At 35.9% G+C, this 18,796-nt stretch overlaps 1 protein-coding gene and 1 pseudogene across 4 annotated transcripts in view; one reads left to right on the forward strand and one right to left on the reverse strand.

Annotated features, from left to right (window-relative positions):
• Positions 1-18,796, reverse strand: part of MAGI2 (membrane associated guanylate kinase, WW and PDZ domain containing 2) — a gene marked incomplete at both ends in the record, with an annotated part of 1,373,853 nt that overhangs the window by 1,203,835 nt on the left and 151,222 nt on the right. The gene's annotated exons all lie outside the window — the stretch shown is intronic.
• Positions 357-1,243, forward strand: LOC308435557 (nucleophosmin-like; annotated as a pseudogene). Its single transcript has one exon. The product of its transcript is annotated as a nucleophosmin-like (transcript).

Raw genomic sequence — 18,796 nt, forward strand, 5'->3', positions numbered from 1 at the left:
TTACTAGAGCTACTCTGTTGACCACATGATTACAGTATGACATGAAATTTGCCTTAGTGTACATGTCATTGACTTATTAGCATCATTTTAGTGTTTTTTAAGCTTTAAACATGAGCACATTTGTGTTCATGAGTTTGGAAATGATTTTGGTTCTTTGGACCTTAAATATTTTCAAGAAAGATGGCAACTGGAGAAATTTCTTTGTTGGTGTTCAATGTTCAGGCGCTCTTAGGTATGCATTTAAATATAAATATTGATTGGTATGATTCCATCCTGTGTGTCTGTTCTGTGGAACAGTAGGCAGAGTCCAGGTTCTCCCACACTGAAGTGCATGCCATCATGCACTCACGGAAGACCTGATGGATACGGACTCAAACCCTCTTAGGCCTCAGAACCATCTTTTCAGTTATGAACTAAAGGCTGACAAAGGCTATCACTTAAAAGTGGATAACCATGAAAGTGAGCACCAGTTATCACTAGGAACAGTTTAGGGGCAGAATCAATGAAGTATGAAGGCAGTCCATTTAAAGTAACACTAACAACTTTGAAAAGATCTGTACAACCAACAGTTTCCCTTGGGGGCTTTGAAACTACACCACCTGTGATCTTAAGGTTGAAGTGTGGGTAAGAGTTTGTGCACATTAGTGGAAAGCACCTAGTAGCTGTAGAGGATGATGCAGAGTCAGAAGGTGTTGAGGAGGAGGATGTAAAACTCTAAGGCATGTCTGGAAAGAGATCTACTTCTGGAGGTAGTAACACATTTTTACAGAATGAAAATGAAACTTGATGAAGACGATGATGATGAAGAATAAGAATAAGAACAACAGTAATAATAAGATGATGACAATGAAGATGATGATTTTAATGAAGAAGAAACCAAAGAAAAATTCTAGTGAAGAAATCTATAGGAGATTCTCCAGTCAAAATTGCACAAAAATCAGACAAAAAATGGAAAAGACTTAAAACCATCAACACCAAGATCACAAGGTCAGGAGCACTTAAAAAAAAAAAAAAAAAAAAAAAAAGGAAAAAAAAAAAAACAAAAAAAACAAAACAAAACTCCCAAAACACCAAAAGGACCTAGTTCTGTAGAAGACATTAAGGCAAAAATGCAAGCAAGCATAGAAAAAGGTGGTTCTCTTCTCAAAGTGGAAGCCAAGTTAATTAATTATGTAAAGAATTGTTTCCAGATGACTGACCAGGAGCTATTTAAGATCTCTGGCAGTGGAGAAAGTCTCTTTAAGAAAATGGTTTAAAATGTTTGAAATATTCAATTTTACTTCATTTCTGTAATAAGTGGTATCTGGCTATCCTTTTTATAATGCAAAGTGAGAACTTTCCCTACTGTGTTTGATAAATCTTGTCCAGGTTCAATTGCCAACAATGTGTTGTCTAAAATGCCTGTTTATTTTTCAAAAATGGAACTCCACCCTTTACTTTTTTTTAAGAATGTATGGAATGTTACCATAGGACATAGTAATTAATAGTAGTGGTCAGATGGGGAAATGGGAGACAAAAATATACATGTGAAATAAACTCAGTACATAAAAGAAGTTAAAAAATTAAATATAAATATCAATGAAAGTGTTGCAAAGTTGCCAACAACTCACAAGCAAATGGAAGAAGAAAGGGCTTTTCCACCTTAAGTACCCAAAGGCTGTGTTGCTTCAGATTAAGTGAACCAAAATCCTGATTCGAGTTCAGCAAAAATCAAATTCCAGATCCTCTCCACAGAAACCCTTCATTACATTTGGTGAGGAGCATAACAAGGGTGAACAGCTGAAGTATTCCTAGCAAGTTAGAGGCATTGAGACGTTGCGGGGCTGATTCTGAAGTGTAAGAACAGGTGAATAATTAAGCCATAACTGTGAGGTAGAAAGGCTCTATTCCAGAGAGGAAGGAGATCATTTAACATGACCTTTCTTCTGAAGGAGTTCAAAGAACACAGAGGACTTTATATGATGAAATCAAGGGAAGAGGTTTAAGCCGACTGGTTTTCACAGAACATAGTGCATGTTGACTACCAAATAACATGGAGAAAATTAATGAATTCATGAAGGTAGAGCCACATTTACCTTTTAAAGATCTCACTTGGCTTGAGTTCTTAAATCCTGATAATGAAAATTAATTTCCACCATGTAATTCAGAGAAGACATACCACATTTAAACCACCGTAGGTCTCTATGTGTAGTTTTTCTTCTCCTTCATTATTTAAAATCACTTCTCTTATTTATTTCCCTTTGGTTTCCTCTATGTCTTTCTCTATTTGACTCTTTCAAATGAATAAAAAAAATCTTTGGAGGAGTAATGACCATACTTGAATTACTGCCAAGTAGTTTATAAAACAGTTTAAATACATTGTTTCAAGTGTTCCACTATAGTATATATTATTTAAGGATATTTGAATTAGGGTTGAAACTCAGTCCCATGATCTTTTACTAGCATGTTAAATTCCCATATGTAATTTAAGAAACTTTCTTTGGTTGTTCCTCCAAGACGATTTGGCAAAATAACCTTTTCATGTTCAGAAAGTCAATGACTTTCATTCTTGCCTTTTCCCCTGATTTCAAAGCTATAGGAGAGCAGATAAATTCTGTTTCTTTTAACAGTCACACCAGAATGAAGGCTGATAAGTAATATTTATGAAGTGCAAAGTATGTGGCAGTCACTCCAAAGAGTTCTGTATCCCCATTCGCCTCACAATTACCCTGTGTGGTGAGGATTATGGCTCTTATTTTATGGGTGAGAAAAATCAAGGCTCAGGGAAGTTAAGAAAAATTGCCTGGGGCCACATAGCTAGTTAAAGCCAGAAAATCATGTTCTTTGTGCTATATCAAATTATGTCTCTAAGTTAATGGAGAAAAAAAGTTGTAGGTTTTAGAATAGCTACTGATTTCCCCTCAGAGTTATTTTTTAAAATTTTGCTGGGAAATGGAAGTCAGCATAGTTTTCACTCGGTGCTGAGAAGAAAATGAAATCATCCACACATATATGTGACATATGCTTCAGTGACCATGAATAGAACAGCACAATAAAACAGATGAAATTGATATGAATAAAACACTTTGCCCGAGACATCAAAATTATTATTTCAACATGTAGTCAATTTAAAAATACAGAATGAAAGGGTTTTTTTTAATTCTTTAATTCTTTAAAATCAGTATAGATAATGACTTCACAGCTTATTGTGTCAGTTCATACTAGCCATGTTCCTAATGCTCAGTAGCTGGGTGTGACTAACAGATGCTCTACGGAGCATCAGGAGTATAACCCTAGCCTTGGTAGGCCTATTCCTTCCTTGTTCCCTTCCCTATACATAATGGCTGGAAGGAGTCTTACCCCTCCATACTCACTCACTCAAGGGGAAGTCTGCTTTCAGGGAACACAATTCCAATACAGACAAAATAAGAAAATCACTTATCTTCTGGTTTCTTAATCCCCCACATTCAATGAAATTGAATTTGTCCGGAAAACATCACCTTTCTTTGCCTCATAACACTTCTCTGGAGTTCGGTACATTCAGTCCTGCTTGGTTCTGCTCTGTCTGTGGCCCATCACTTTTTAAAATTCATATTATAATGTATCACTTTCTTTTTGATGTTTTCTGTCTTTTGGGGAGGGTAGAGAATTAATAAACTTTCTTTGTTGTCTACCCACTGGGAAACAGACAAACCACACCTTTCAGACCTTCACTGAGAAGTTACAGCATGGACAGATACATTCTACTGCCAGAGTTCATTTTGCCCTCAACAGAGATGGAACACACAAAGACACACACACACACACACACACACACACACACACACACACACACACACACAAACACACACACATACACACACATATCAGTGCCTACTGACCAGTAGTAGAGTGATGGAAAATTGAAAAAATTCAGGAGGTGGCCAAGTAGCTTATATTTTATTTATCCAATTAAGTAAATTGAAATAATTACTTCTAGAAAAGTCACAAAGATCTTACTGTGGAATTGGATTCGTTCAAAATAAAACAGCCAATGACCCTTCTTCTCAATTCTGTGATTTGTATCTCTCTGCAATGTTGCTGCTCATTGAACAATGCTCCCTTCATTTATACACAGGTGTGGTTGGGATGGAGGCCACCCTAAATTCTGCAATGGCCCCAGGAAGTTTTCTAGAAGCAGAACACTAACACGTGCATGCCTGTATAAGTGCAATGGCACACTTCAGTTCCAGGCTGTCACTGTTAGTAAACTTGCACTTTCCAACATGATCTTCTAATACTAATGTCTTATTCATCACCAACAGAATCCAAGGTAATGTGGTTACATTCATGGTTGGTTTAAACATCTAATGTAGCTAAGGGGGAAAAAACTGCGGCAGGTAGGCATGCATTTGGAATTCTCCTTCGGGCTCCAGTGGACCCTAGTGGTCACTGTGGGATCAGGTTCCTGACTGCAGCCTGGATGGAGTCACAGATTTCAGTGTGTAACTGGGTTTTGTCTCTATCACCAGTCATACTGGTGATGGATTGGGGTTGAACATCTTAACCTTTGGTCCCAATAGCGGTTCTGCAGGCACTTAGCTAAGACTGGACCACCTCAGCCACTCTACACAGAAATTAGCACCAAGCAAGCTTCAGTGGTCTCCGTAGGTGGACTTCATGTGGGACAACATTGTCATCTACAAAACTTTAAACATTAAAAATCTAACAGAAAATGCTTCTTCACTTCTTGACCCAGGGCCGTCATTTTCTTCTTTTCATTTATTGTTGTTGCTTGTTTGATGTTAACTGTTTAGTCTTATAATCTTTATGTTTTCTATTGTACCTTGATTTGATGGTTGATTGTGTGTGTATGTATGTATGTGTATACAGGTATATGTGTGTATTTATATGTGATTATGTATGTACATGTGTATGTGAATATTTGTGTAGGTGTAAGTATGTATTTGTGCCTGGATGTGTATATGTTTTTTAAATATTTGTTTTCATGTATGTCTTTGGTTTTGTCATTTTCACTAACATTATAGCAGTTTAGTATTTCTGTTCGTTTTAATATAACTACTTGCAAGTTTATATAATCATTGAGTTATACAAATATTTCATCAGCATAGGTGTTTATAAAATTCTCACCTTTCCTATAAACACATAATTCCTCTGATCTACAGTTCTATAACTGCAACAGTGTCCTCTTTACCCTCAGACTTCCAACCCATATACTTGCCTTCTAATCCAAACTGTGCATTTATTCTCTTGCTTTCTCCATTCTTTTCTAATGTTTCTCCTTAAATACTAATGCGCTCAGCTTTAAATCACTCTATAAAACACACAATTTCTAATCAGTACTTTACCACCCACTCTCTGAACCATAAACAGAGTTTAAAATTGTCTCTATCAGTCAAAATCCAATCTCATGGTAAGGAGGCAGAAGTACCACTGCGTCTTCCCTATAGATGACAGCTGGAAACAAAATCTGAAATCATAGGTCTCTGTGGGAGCACACACAAAAATAAAACAATTGAGCAGAGTAGTAACACTGGAGGTTTAATTGGAAGGTAAATCAGTTCCAACAGGTATGCAAAGCGTGACAAAGAAACAAAGTCTGTGATGAGAGTATGCACTATCACCCTTGCCACACTTACCCCAAAATTCCCATCAAATTTCTTACACTACTAGCCAAAAATCATAGAGATTTTCTGTCTGTGAAAACAAATCTAGACTCTTATATTTTAAAAGAATTAACAACAATATTGAAGATTCAAACAAATGCATGAACTAAGGAAATCAACCCAGGACCTTAGGTAAACCATCAAGAAAGTAAATAGAAGTTAGGAAGTTGGAAAGAATTCAAATTAAGGAGCAAAAGGTCAGCAAAGAAACTGAAAATACAGAAAACATCTAGCTAGACGTTCTTGAAAGAAAAAATGTCAACAAATAAAATCCAGAAAGCATCATCTGCAGACATAACCACACAGAAGGAGGAATTTCAGATACAAAGAAAATGTCAAGACAACAATAGGATCAGATGGATGTAAGGAAAAAGAAGGAATATGCCCAGTACTTCTAGGGTATGTAGAATATCTCTGTCCTAGTCACTTTCATTGTTGAAGGAAAAACACCATGACTGAAAGCCTGTTGGGGAGAAAAGGATAGTAAATCTGGAACTCATTCAGGAATCTTTTCATTTTTCTCTTTATGGAAAGTAGTATCTTTTTTTTTTTTTCTCACACTGTATTTCTCGATTACAGGTTCTCTCCATTTTACCAATCCCGGTTATCCATATCCAGATGCACTCCTGTTCTGTCTCTCATTAGAACAAATATCAGTCTTCTAAAAGATAATAATAAAACACAGTAGATTTTATATAAGATAAAACAAAAGGTAATATTTGAGGATTGGCAAAACAAAAACAACAACAACAAAAACTACAACAAAAACTAAAAGGAAACGAGCCCAAGAGAAGGTACAAAAATCAAAGCCCCATTTGTTTGTATATTCAGAAATCCCATAAAATCATTAAGTTGGAAGTGGAGGACTTCGTAAGGTCTAGTGCTTGATGCCTCAGTCTCTCTGAGATCATAAGAGCTTTGATCACATCAGTTCAGAAGTCCTTGTTGGTGTGCTCCAAGCCTCTGCTTTTACATTTTTCTGCCTCCTTTTCAACATAATTTCCTGAGCTTCAAGAGGTGGAATTTCATGAACGCACTCAAGGTCTCTCACTCTGGATCCTGTCTGTCTATAGGTTTTTATATTAGCTGTTCTTTGCTGCAGCAGGAAGCTTTTCTGAAGATGGCTGATTTTCCTTTTCTTTTTTTGTAGAACAGTATAGTATTTGGTTTTTCAATAAGTCCTTAGACTATCTAGTCTCAAGTACTTGATAACCTAAGCAGTGTCAGAAATAGGTTTCATTTCATGGAATAGGTTTTAAATCAGATTTCGGTTTGTTCCTTACACAAGCATTGTGCCACCATGGTCTTGCATATCTTGAAGTCATAGATTATCATAGATTAAATAAAGATTTTGTAGTGGGGCTGGTATTTACTTATTTCTTTGGTATCATGCAGAGTACCTTTGTGTACCAAAAACACTGGGATGTAGGAGAACGAAGGCTCTAGGTAGGCTTTAGCTTGGGTTATCTATCTTTAATATCTCTGTAAGTGTGTGCTTCAGCAATCGAGCCTTACTTTCAGTCTTTGTAGAACAACCTGTAGTATTTGCTACAGCCTGGTTTGTTCAGAATTCCCAGCAACTCAATGAGATGCAACTCAATCTTGGGGCTGGAAGATCCAATTTGTTATAAGAGATGGAGAGTTAGGGCACTGTCTCACCAATTATTTGGCAAATGTCTTTAGATTACCTACATATGCATATATTTCAGGAAGTATTTAATGTTACCATCTTTCTCCATAGCTCCTCTCCTGTTCCTCTCTCCTCATCCTTCCCATGTGATCCTCTCAATCTAGGTACCACAACTATCTGTTCCTCTTTATTTTATTCCACATTCCAAAGAAGATCTAACTGTATCTTGTTGTCCCTAACTCTATACCTCACCCGTGTATGCCTGTATGGACTGGAGCTTGTTTTCATACGTGGATACATAGAAGTGAATATATACCATATTTATCTTTCTGCCTATAGGATATCTCACTTAGAATATTTTTCTGGTTCATTCTATTTACTTTTAATTTTTTATTTCACTCTAAAATGCATGAAAGAGCTTCCAAACTAAAAATAAGCTGAGAAAAGTTCATTGCTCAACTAAAACATAGATCAGTTATACGATATCTATCATATTCCACTCAATAAATAGGAAATAGAATATTTTTTCTCAGAGGCACCTGGAAGCTTCTCCAAAATTAATCAGACAATATATTACAAATTACTAATAACAAATAAAAATTGTGATAAATTGTATCCTATCTGACCACATTGGAAAATAAGAAATCAACAGTAAGGAAAATAATAAAAGTACTTAGAGTCTGAACAAGACACTTTGGAATAAAGTTTAAAGAGATAATCAGTGAAATCAAGTGAAGAAAATTTAAAAATTGCCAGAGTCAAGTGAAAATGAGAATATAACTCCCAAGAACCACTGGGTCATAGCGAGGCAGGCAGACCTATGAGGAACATCACAGCAATAAATATTGTGTTAAGAAAGCTAGAAAGGTCCCAAATAACCTAACCATTCATCCATGGACTCTAAATAAACTATACAAACCAATAGAGCTGATAGATGACAAGAAATAGTACCAATTAGGGGAATATTAATGATACAGACTATAAGAACCATGCACAAAATAAACCAGAGTTGAAATTTGAAAGAATAAATAAGATTAATGTCTCTTCACTAAAAATGGGCTAATGTGTAGCATTGGGAAGGAGGATGAAGGGAGGTAAACTATTAAACTTACACTTTGCTTGAAAAAGTTACAATGACAGCTAACACATAAACACATAAATAGGAACAAAAATCTCCTTAAAAGAGTGTGACTAAAAAAGTTTGAAATGTTGGCACAGGAGGTGGCAATCCAGTTACCTTGTGCAAGTTTGAATTTGGAAATGACAAGCTATGAATGACAATTCAGAAAAAAATGAGCTTGGAAATCTTATGATAGGGGCCCTAGCAGTCTCCAGATGTCTACCTTCTATATAAACGAAGAAAAACTATGGTAACTAAGTTATTTACACACCATTTTCGTGTTAGTGAAATAAAACTATTGTACTGGTACTCATATGGCCAAGTGTTCACTTGATTCTAGATTGAGGAAAGTTTATGTAAACAGATATGCTTGATCTATATATCTTAGGAAGATAGTCCATCATTGTTTCAACAGGTATAACTTAGTTTAAAGTGGGATCTGTCAGGCTAATCTGCTTATTACGTTCTTAAATATGAATAGGGATCAGTGAAATTAATCTGCCTTATATATGTACCTATTATCTATCTATCAGTCAACCTATCTTTTTGTGTGATACTGTTGAATGCACAAGTATATTTTGCATATTGAGTGTAAATTCTTTTTTATTGGATATATTTTATTTACATTTCAAATGCTATCCCTTTTCCCAGTTTTGCCTCCATAAAACTCCTATCCCATTCCCCTCCCCCTGCTTCTATGAGGGTGTACTCCCACCTTCCCACACTCTACTGCCTCCGTGCCCTGACATTCCCCTACACTCATGCATCAAGCCTTGGCAGGACCAAGGGCTTCTCTTCCCATTGAGAAGGCCATCTTCTGCTACATAAGTAGCTCGGGCCATTAATCTGTCCATTTGTACTCTTTAGATAATGGTTTAGTCCCTGGGAGTTCCAGTTGGTTGGTATTGTTGTTATTATGAGGTTGCAAACCCCTTCAGCTACTTCAGTTCTTTCTTCAATTTCTCCATTTAGGACCCCATTCTCAGTTCAATGGTTGGTTGTGAGCATCTACCTCTGTATTTGTCATGATCTGGCAGAGCCTCTCAGGAGACAGCTATATCAGACAAAAGTACATCCTGTGCATGTGTACTGCTAGTCATTAGCAATATTGTCTGGGTTTGGTGGCTGTATATGGTCTGTATCTTCAGGTGGGGCAGTCTCTGGATGGCCTTGACTTTAGTCTCTGCTTCAAACATTGTCTCCTTATTTTTTCCTGTGGATATTTTTGTTCCTCCATCTGAGAAGGACTGAAACATCTGCACTTTGGTCTTCCTTCTTGAGTTTCATGTAGTCTGTGAATTGTATCTTGACTAATCCAAGTTTTTGGGCTAATATCCACTTATTAGTGAGTGTATTCCATGTATGTTCTTTTGTGACTGTGTTACCTCACTCAGGATGATATTTTCTAGTTTCATCTATTTGCCTAAGAATTTCATGAAGTCATTGTTTTTAATGGCTGTGTAGTACTTTATTGTGTAAATGTACCAACATTTTTATATCCATTCGTCAGTTGAAGGACATCAGGGTTATTTCCAGCTTCTGGATATCATAAATATGACTGCTATGAATATAGTGGAACATGTGTTCTTCTTATAGGTTGGAGAATTTTGGGGGTATATGCCCAGGAGTGGTATAGCTGGGTAATCAGGTGGTACTATGTTCTATTATTTGAGGAACTGCCATATTGATTTCCAGAGTAGCTGTACCAACTTGCAATTCCACTAACAATGGAAGAGTGTTCCTCTTTCTCTACATACTTGCCCGCATCAGCTATCACCTGAGTTTTTGATCTTAGTAATTCAGACTGGTGTGAAGTGGAATCTCAAGGTTGTTTTGATTTGCATTTCCCTGATGTGGAACATTTCTTTAGGTGCTTCTCAGCCATTTGATACTCCTCAGTTGAGAGTTCTTGTTTAGCTCTGTCCCCCATTTTTAATATGGTTGTTTGATTCTCTGGAGTCTAACTTTTCAAGTTCTTTGTATATATTGGATATTAGCCTTCTATCATATGTAGGATGGGCAAAGATCTTTTCCCATTCTGCTGGTTGCTGTTTTGTCTAAATGACAGTGTCTTTTTTCCTTACAGAAGCTTTGCAATTTTATGATGTCCCATTTGTCTATTCTTGATCTTAGAGAATAAGCCATTGTTCTGTTATGGAAAATTTACCTAGTACCCATGTGTTCCAGGCTCTTCTCTTCTCTTTCTTCGATTAGTTTGAATGCATTTGGTTTTATATGGAGTTCCTTGACCCACTTAGAATAGATTTGTATGCATTCTTTTATGTGCTGATTGCCAGTTACTCCAGCACTGTTTGTTGAAAATGCTGTTTTTTCCAGAGGATGGTTTTAGCTACTTTTTCAAAGATCAGTTGATCCTAGGTGTTTGGGTTCATTTCTGGGTCTTCAATTCTATCCCATTGTTTAACATTGCTGTATCTGTACCAATATCATACAGCTTTTGTCACAATTGCTCTGTAATACAGGTTGAAGTCACAGATGGTGATTCCCCCAGAAGCTTTTATTTTTGAGAATAGTTTTCGCTATCCTGGGTCTTTTGCTACACCAAAAAAAAAAAAAAAAAAAAAAAAAAAAAAAAAAAAAATTAAAATTTCTATTTCTAGCTCTATGAAGAATCAGGTTGGAATTTTGATGGGGATTGTATTGAACCTCTAGATTGCTTTTAGCAAGATGGCCATTTTTTACTGTATTAATCCTGCCAATCCATGTGCATGGGAGATCTTTCCATCTTCTGAGATCTTCTTCGATTTCTTTTTTCAGAGACTTGAAGTGATTGTCATATAGATCTTTTACTGGCTTGGGTAGAGACACATCAAGGTATTTTATATTAATTGTGACTATTGTGAAGGGTGTCATTTCCATAATTTCTTTCTCAGCCTGTTTATCCTTTGAGTACAGGAAGTGTACTGTTTTGTTTGAGTTAATTTTATATCCAGCCAATTTGCTGAAGCTCTTTATCAGCTGTAGGAATTCTCTGGTAAAAATTTGTGGTCACTTATGTACACTATCATGTCATCAGCAAATAGAGATATTTTTACTTCTTCCTTTCCAATGTATATCCCTTTGACCTCCTTTTCTTTAATAGATAAGGAGAGAGGAGATGTCCTTGCTTGTCCCTATTTTAATGAAATTGCTCCAAGTTTCTCTCCATTTAGTTTGATGTTGGCTACTTGTTTGTTGTATATGGCTTTTTATGCAGTTTAGGTATGGGGCTTGAATTCTTGATCATTCCCAGACTTTTATCATGAAGGGGTGTAGAACTTTGTCAGGTGCTTTCTTAGCACCTAATGAGATGATCATTTTTTATATAGTGAATTATGTTTATCAATTTACATATATTGAATCATCCTTGTATCCTTGGGATGAAGCCTGCTTGAACATGGATGATTTTTTCATGTGTTCTTGTATTCAGTTTGGGAGCCTTTTCCTGAGTAATTTTGCATCAATATTCATAAGAGAAATCGGTCTGAAATTTTCTTTGTTGAGTCTTTGTGTGGTTTAGTCATAAGTGTAATTGTGGCTTCATAGAAGCAATTGGGTAGTGACCCTTTTGTTTCTATTTTGCTGAATAATTTGGAGAGAAAGAGCATTTAGTATTCTATGAAGTTCTAATAGAATTCTGCACTTAACCCTTCTCGGTACTGAGCTTTTTTATTTATTCTTTTGGTTGGAGAGTTTTGATGATTGCTTATACTTCTTTAGGGTTTATGGGACTGTTTAGATGGTTTACTTGATCTTGCTTTAGCTTTGTTACCCGATATCTCTAGAAAATTGACCATTTCGCCCAAATTTTCCAGTTTTCTTGGGTATACACTTTTGTAGTAGGATCTGATGATTTTTTTAATTTCTTCAGTTTCTGTTATTGTATGTCCCTTTTCACTTCTAATTTTGGTAATTTGAATGCTGTCTTTGTGCTCTCTGACTAGTCTGACTAGGAATTTGTCTATCCTGTTGATTTTCTCAAAGAACCAGCGCCTGGTTTTGTTGATTCACTGCATCATTCTTTTTATTTCCTCTTGGTTGATTTCAGTCCTGTATTTGATTATTTCCTGCCATTTACTCCTCTTGGGTGTATTTGCTTCTTTTTGTCCTAGAATTTTTAGGTGTGCTGTCAAGCTGCTAGTGTATGCTCTCTCCAGTTTCTTTTTGGAGGCACTCAGAACTGTGAGTTTTCCTTTTAGCAGTACTTTTACTGTATCCCATAAATTAGGGTATGATGTGCCTTTATTTTCATTAAATTCTAAAAAGTCTTTAATTTCTTTCTTTATTTCTTATTTGACCACAATATCATTGAGTATAGTATTATTTAACTTCCATGTGTATGTTGCCTTGCTGTAATTTTTCTTGTTATTGTAGACCAGTCTTTGTCCATGGTGATCTGATAGGATTCATGGGATTATTTCAGTCTCCTTCTATCTGTTGAGGCCTGTTTTGTGACAGATTATATGGTCAATTTTGGAGAGGCTTCCATGAGATTCTGAGAAAAAGTTATATATATTTTTTTGTTTTAAGTTGAAATGTTTTATACATATCATTAGATCATTTTGGTTCATAACTTCTGTTAGTTTCACTGTATCTCTGTTTTGTTTCTGTTTCCATGATTTGTCCATTGAAGTCTCCCACTATTATTGTGTGAGGTGCAATATGCGCTTTGAGGTTTTTTTTTTTTTTTTTTCTTATGAATGTAGGCACCCTCTCATTTGGAGCATAGATATCAAGAATTAAGATTTCATTTTGGTGGATTTTTCCTTTGATGTGTATGAAGTGTTCTTGCTTATCTTTTTTGATAACTTTTGGTTGAAAGTCGATTTTATTCAATATTAGAATGGTTACTCCAGCTTGTTCCTTGGGACCATTTGCTTGGAAAATTGTTTTCCAGCCTTTTACTCTGAGGTAGTGTCTGTCTTTGTCACTGCAGTGTGTTTCCTGCATGTAACAAAATGTTTGGTCCTCTTTATCTGGCCAGTCTTTTAGTCTATGTATTTTTATTGGGAATTTGAATACATTGATGTTGAGAGATATTTGGTTCCAATGATTGCTGTTTCCTGGTATTTTTGTTGTTAGAGGTTGAATTATGTTTGCATGGCTGTTTTCTTTTGGGTTAGTTGAAAGAAGATTACTTTCCTGCCTTTTCTGGGGTATAGTTTTCCACCTTGTGTTTGAGTTTTCCATCTATTATTCTTTTTAGAGCTGGGTTTGTGGAAAGGTATTGTGTCAATTTGGTCTTGTGGTAGAATATCTTTGTTTCTCCATCTGTGCTAATTGACAGTTTTTCTGAGTATAGTAACCTGGACTGACATTTGTTGGTCTTTTAGGACCTGTATGACAATTGTCCAGGATCTTGTAGCTTTCATGGTCTCTGTTGAGAAGACTTGCATGATTCTGATAGGTCTGCTTTTGTATGTTACTTGACCTCTTTTCCCTTACTGCTTTTAATATTCTTTATTTGTTTTGTGCATTTAGTGTTTTAACTATTATGTGACTTGAGAGATTTCTTTTCTGGTTCAATCTATTTGGAGTTCTGTAGAGTCTTGAATGTTTATAGGCATATCTTTGTTAGGTTAGGGAAGTTTTCTTCTATAATTTTGTTGAAGATATTTACTGGCCCTGTAAGTTAAAAATCTTAGCTCTCTTCTATATCTACTATTCTTAGGTTTGGTTTTTCATTGTGTCCTGGATTTCCTGAATGTTTGGGTTAGGGTTTTTGAATTTTGCATTTTATTTGACTGTTGTGTCAGTGTTTTCTATGGTATCTTTGCCATGAGAGCCATTCTTTTATCTCTTGTATTCTGTTGGTGATACTTGCATTTTTTACTCCTGTTCTCTTTCTTAAGTTTTCTATCTTCAGTGTTGTCACCCTTTGTGATGTCTTTATTGTTTCTATTTCCACTTTTCCATCCTGAATGTTTTTGTTCAAGTCCTTTACCTGTTTCCTTGTGCTTTCCTGTAATTCTCTAAAGTATCTTTGTGTGTGGGTTTTTTTTTTTTTTTTTTTTTTTTTTGGTGTTCTTTGAGTTTGTTTTTTGGGTTTTTGTTTTGTTTCCCCTGTTTAAGAGCTTATTACCTGTTTACATGTGTTGTCCTGTATTCTTTTAGGGAGTTATTTATGAACTTTTAAAAGTTCGTCATGAGTTGTTATTTTAATCTAGAACTTTGCTTTTTGGGTGTGTTGGGGTATCTGGGACTTGCTGTGGTGGGGGAACTGGGTTCTGACGATGCCAAATGGCCTTGGTTTTTGTTGCTTAGGTTCTTGCACTTGCCTCTCACCATCTGCTTATTTCTGGTTTAAGCTAGTCTTGCTGATTCTGACTGTAGATTTACCCTCCTGTTTGTCTGTGGGACAACACTACTGGGGGACCAGCTCTCTCCCAACAGGGTCTGGGTACAGAGAGCTGTGGCACAGGGTCAGCACAGGGTGCAGAAAGAAACTGGAAGAATCATGTCCCAAACTGCTTCTTATTTCCTGTGTCCTAAATGCCCCAGGCAGGTCCTTCAGAGCAGAAGTGGTGGTCTTACCTGTGCTCTCATGTGTGTTAGCACGTCTGTGGGACCAGCTCTCTCCCAGTTTTGTCTTGGAACAGAAAGCTCTGGCACTGTGTCAGCTCATGTTGCAGAAAGAGATCAGCAGAATATTGTCTGCAACTGCTTCTTGGTTCCTGTTTCCTGAGAGCTCCTGTAAAGAATCCTCTTGGGCCAGAAACGTGAGCAGTGGTTATGGTATCACCTGTGTTCTCAGGTGTGTCAGCTCTCTTGCGAGACCAGCCCTGTTCCAGCAGATTCTGGGTATAGAGAACTGTAGCACAGAGACAGATCCAGGTGCAGGCAGAAAATAGAAGCTTGAGTGCAAATTTTTATGTCTTCTATGTGATTATCCGATGGCTACCCCACATATATTAGCACATCATTCCCTTAATAAGTCTCTAGGGTTTATTGATATTTATATTGAGTGATATGTACACAAGCATGTACATGAATTCTTTATCTTAATATTATAAGATATTTTATGTTAGAACAGTAGCACTGTGCTTCTAAAATATCTGGAAAGTTGACTGGCTGAATTCATGCATTTATTTTTTACATTCTTGCAATGGAAACATTATGGACAAGTCCTATGCTGTCAGATGTTGGAGTGTCTTAGCCATCATGAAATGGAGGGTGATGTACATAAAGACAAATTCAGGCATCAAGTTAGCACAGATCCCCAGGTCTTTTCATAACTGAAGGAGACACACTGAGGTGTCTTCCCGTGGCTTTTAAAGCACTTGCAAAAATAATGGAAAGCTGCTTGAACTGTCTAGTTAATATTGGTCAGGTCGGATAAATCATGCAACCTCTCACTCCTAGAGAAAGACACGCCCAATAAAATGCTAACTAGGTTCTAAGAGTCTTGCCATTTCGAGGGTTCTCATATCTTTCAGTGTATCCATTTATAATCCAAAGAAATTTAAAATTATAGGAACACAGAGAAAAATTATCAGAACCCTGATGTATTTATTATATAAAAAGACAAATCTAACCATAATTTCAAGACATTTTTTTGTCTAAAAGCATCTGAGGTCATGGGAGATAATGTTTTTCATTGTCTAGCCAATGGTTCATATGTTAACTCCCAAAACAAATTATTCTCCTGAATTTGGTATGTTTTCTTTACTTGTAAATTATTATTGTTCCATATGGTTTAAAATTTGTATATCATGACTTCATTTATAAATTGAGTTAAAAAAACTTCTTGAAACATATTGAAAAATGTACAAAACAGCTTCTCATCCAATGTGGGCCATTGCCACCTGATATGGGTGGGCTTTCTCATTGATATTACTAAATTTTTATTTCCTAGTTGTATATCATTATGATAATAATAGGAGGAATCATGGTTCTTCATATATTTGCATCGCTGAACTTGTTCATTTATTTGAATTAAGAGAGATATTACATGTCTATGTAAATAATTATTCCAATTAATGTATAAACTTATTTACATTAAGATACATATAGATTTCCATTGTCTTTCATTTCATTTTTCTTTAAAAAATATTTTGTTCTTGAGCACTAAGAGATTGGTCACAAATGATAACTATACAAATAAATGTGACAGATGACTTCATTAGAGAATTGGCATTGCTTGGCATTATTCACCAGTTAGTTTTAAGACAAAGCCATATATTTCTAATGGTTAATTGAGGAATAGAGCTGTGTAATAATTAATAACACTTGCCTGTTTCTTCAAAGTGGATCCAAGTATATTTAATGTTTACACAGAGTACATTCCCATAGGACAGGAGAGAAAAACACGACTTTGCTTTTATAACAGCACACCTAAAGTGAGAAAGCAACGGTTGCATATTTTTTCCTCCAATAAATTAGTTCGGTTTCAGTTAGGAGCCCAGATACCATGGTGATTCTATAAAAGGAACATAGTTAATTTGTTTACTGCAGTGAAAATAAGTGACTTTTTTGTCATTATTTAAAGAACAAAGATTGTGGGGGTTACTTCATGTACAGATTTTTAAATGTTGGTTTTGTTTAGGTTGTGCATAGCAAGATTACAATAAATAGGCATAACCCATATGCCTATTATTCCCAAGATACTAGCCATAATATTCTTATTGTTTTAAAAAGTTCAAGTCAAAAACATATACTCATTTTAGTCCTAAAATATGTGCTAAGAACTGATGATTGAGATAATTGAGAAGCTGTTGCTGCCTTCAAGTTGCCCATAGTCTATAGGCAAACCAGCTGTAATTAACTGGATTTGAAGCCTGCCATAGAAGACATCCACTGCTGTTGGAAACAACACCAATAAATTTATAAGGAAAGCTTATGAAAACCACAATTTTGAAAAGGGCATCTCTTTGACTTATGTGCCAGTCTGGTGTGTGTGTGTGTGTGTGTGTGTGTGTGTGTGTGTGTGTGTATGTATGTATGTTTAATGAGGTATTCACTGTAAATAGGAATTAGTAAAAACATTAACATAATGTTTTCACTGATGTTTTTGGAAAGTCACAGCATTACATACCCTCAGAGCACTTATTTTCCAGTTCTCCCATGATCACTCCCACCCTTGTGATATCCCTTCCCCAAATATAAAAGATTAAAATTAAAAGAAAAATTAGTCTAATTTACATTATATATATGCTTACTAGAGCACAGTCAATCTCTCAGTGGCCTGCCCATCAAATTAAAGTCCTTTACCACAGCCCCACTAGAGTAAACATCATTAATGCATGTATTTCTAAGAAAATTTGTTTAATAAAACCATAAATACTACTATTATTATTATCCTGACCAGCCTGCATTCTGATAACTCAGCAACACTGAATGCTAAGGCTCTAAACCCTAACTCAAACATAATATATGACAAACTCCCCAAATGTTAATCACCTTAAATTATGACTACATTTTTTATAGTCTCTAAAAATATGAAGTCCAAATGCTTAAACACAAAGGAGCACATACACACAAAGGAGAGGGAGAGAGAGAGAGAGAGAGAGAGAGAGAGAGAGAGAGAGAGAGAGAGAGAGAGAGAGAGGGGTGCATTTAAAAATAAATTTATAAATGTTGGAATGATATTTACTATAGTAGACATTGTGAAATGAAGCCAAGTCATTTTTCCAAAGGTGACAATGTACTTATGCCAATAGGAACCACTGTGAAGCTAAATAAATTCTTTCAATATCTTCTGCATGAAACACAAAGAGAGATTTGAAATAACTACTCACTCTACTTATCATCTTAGGCTTAGACTAAGAAAGATCGCAACACACAAATTGTCCAGGAGGACTGCTAATTTATCCAACAATATGCTCACATAGTACTGCCTTTATGAAGCTTCACTACCTTACAGTGAAAGTCACATCAGAAAAAGTGGTAAATATCACATACCATTTTAAAACTTCATTGCCATGTGTTTCCTCACAAGAAAAAATAGACTATTGAAAGGGTTACTGACAATGCGTACATGTGATAAAAACACATGTCTCATGTTTTTCTTTACCAAAGATGTTGCACAGTTCATAAAATTGAATTTAGTGTCAAAGGTATTTATAACTATATATCCTGTTTTTTAATAACTAAAAACTACAGGCATAGTTTTAAAAGGAAAACCTCTCCTGATATTTGAACACAACCAGTAATGAAAAAAAAAGCAGCTGAGAATTCAAAATAAGAGTAGTGACTCCCTTGTGCTCTCAGTCCTGGTGACAGCAATGGCCTTGAGCTCTCTGAATTTATACTCACTGCCAAGCTGGTAGCAGGCAGGAAGCCAATGCATTTCACTCTGCTTGAGAATCTTTTCTTTATGCAATGTCAAAAGTTTGATTGACAGAACTTTGAATGAGGGGCTGAAAATATCAGTTGGTATGTAGAGTTGTTGGCTGGTGTGGA

The sequence above is a fragment of the Micromys minutus genome, assembly GCF_963924665.1.
Source record: "Micromys minutus genome assembly, chromosome: 23".
Lineage (NCBI taxonomy): Eukaryota > Metazoa > Chordata > Mammalia > Rodentia > Muridae > Micromys > Micromys minutus.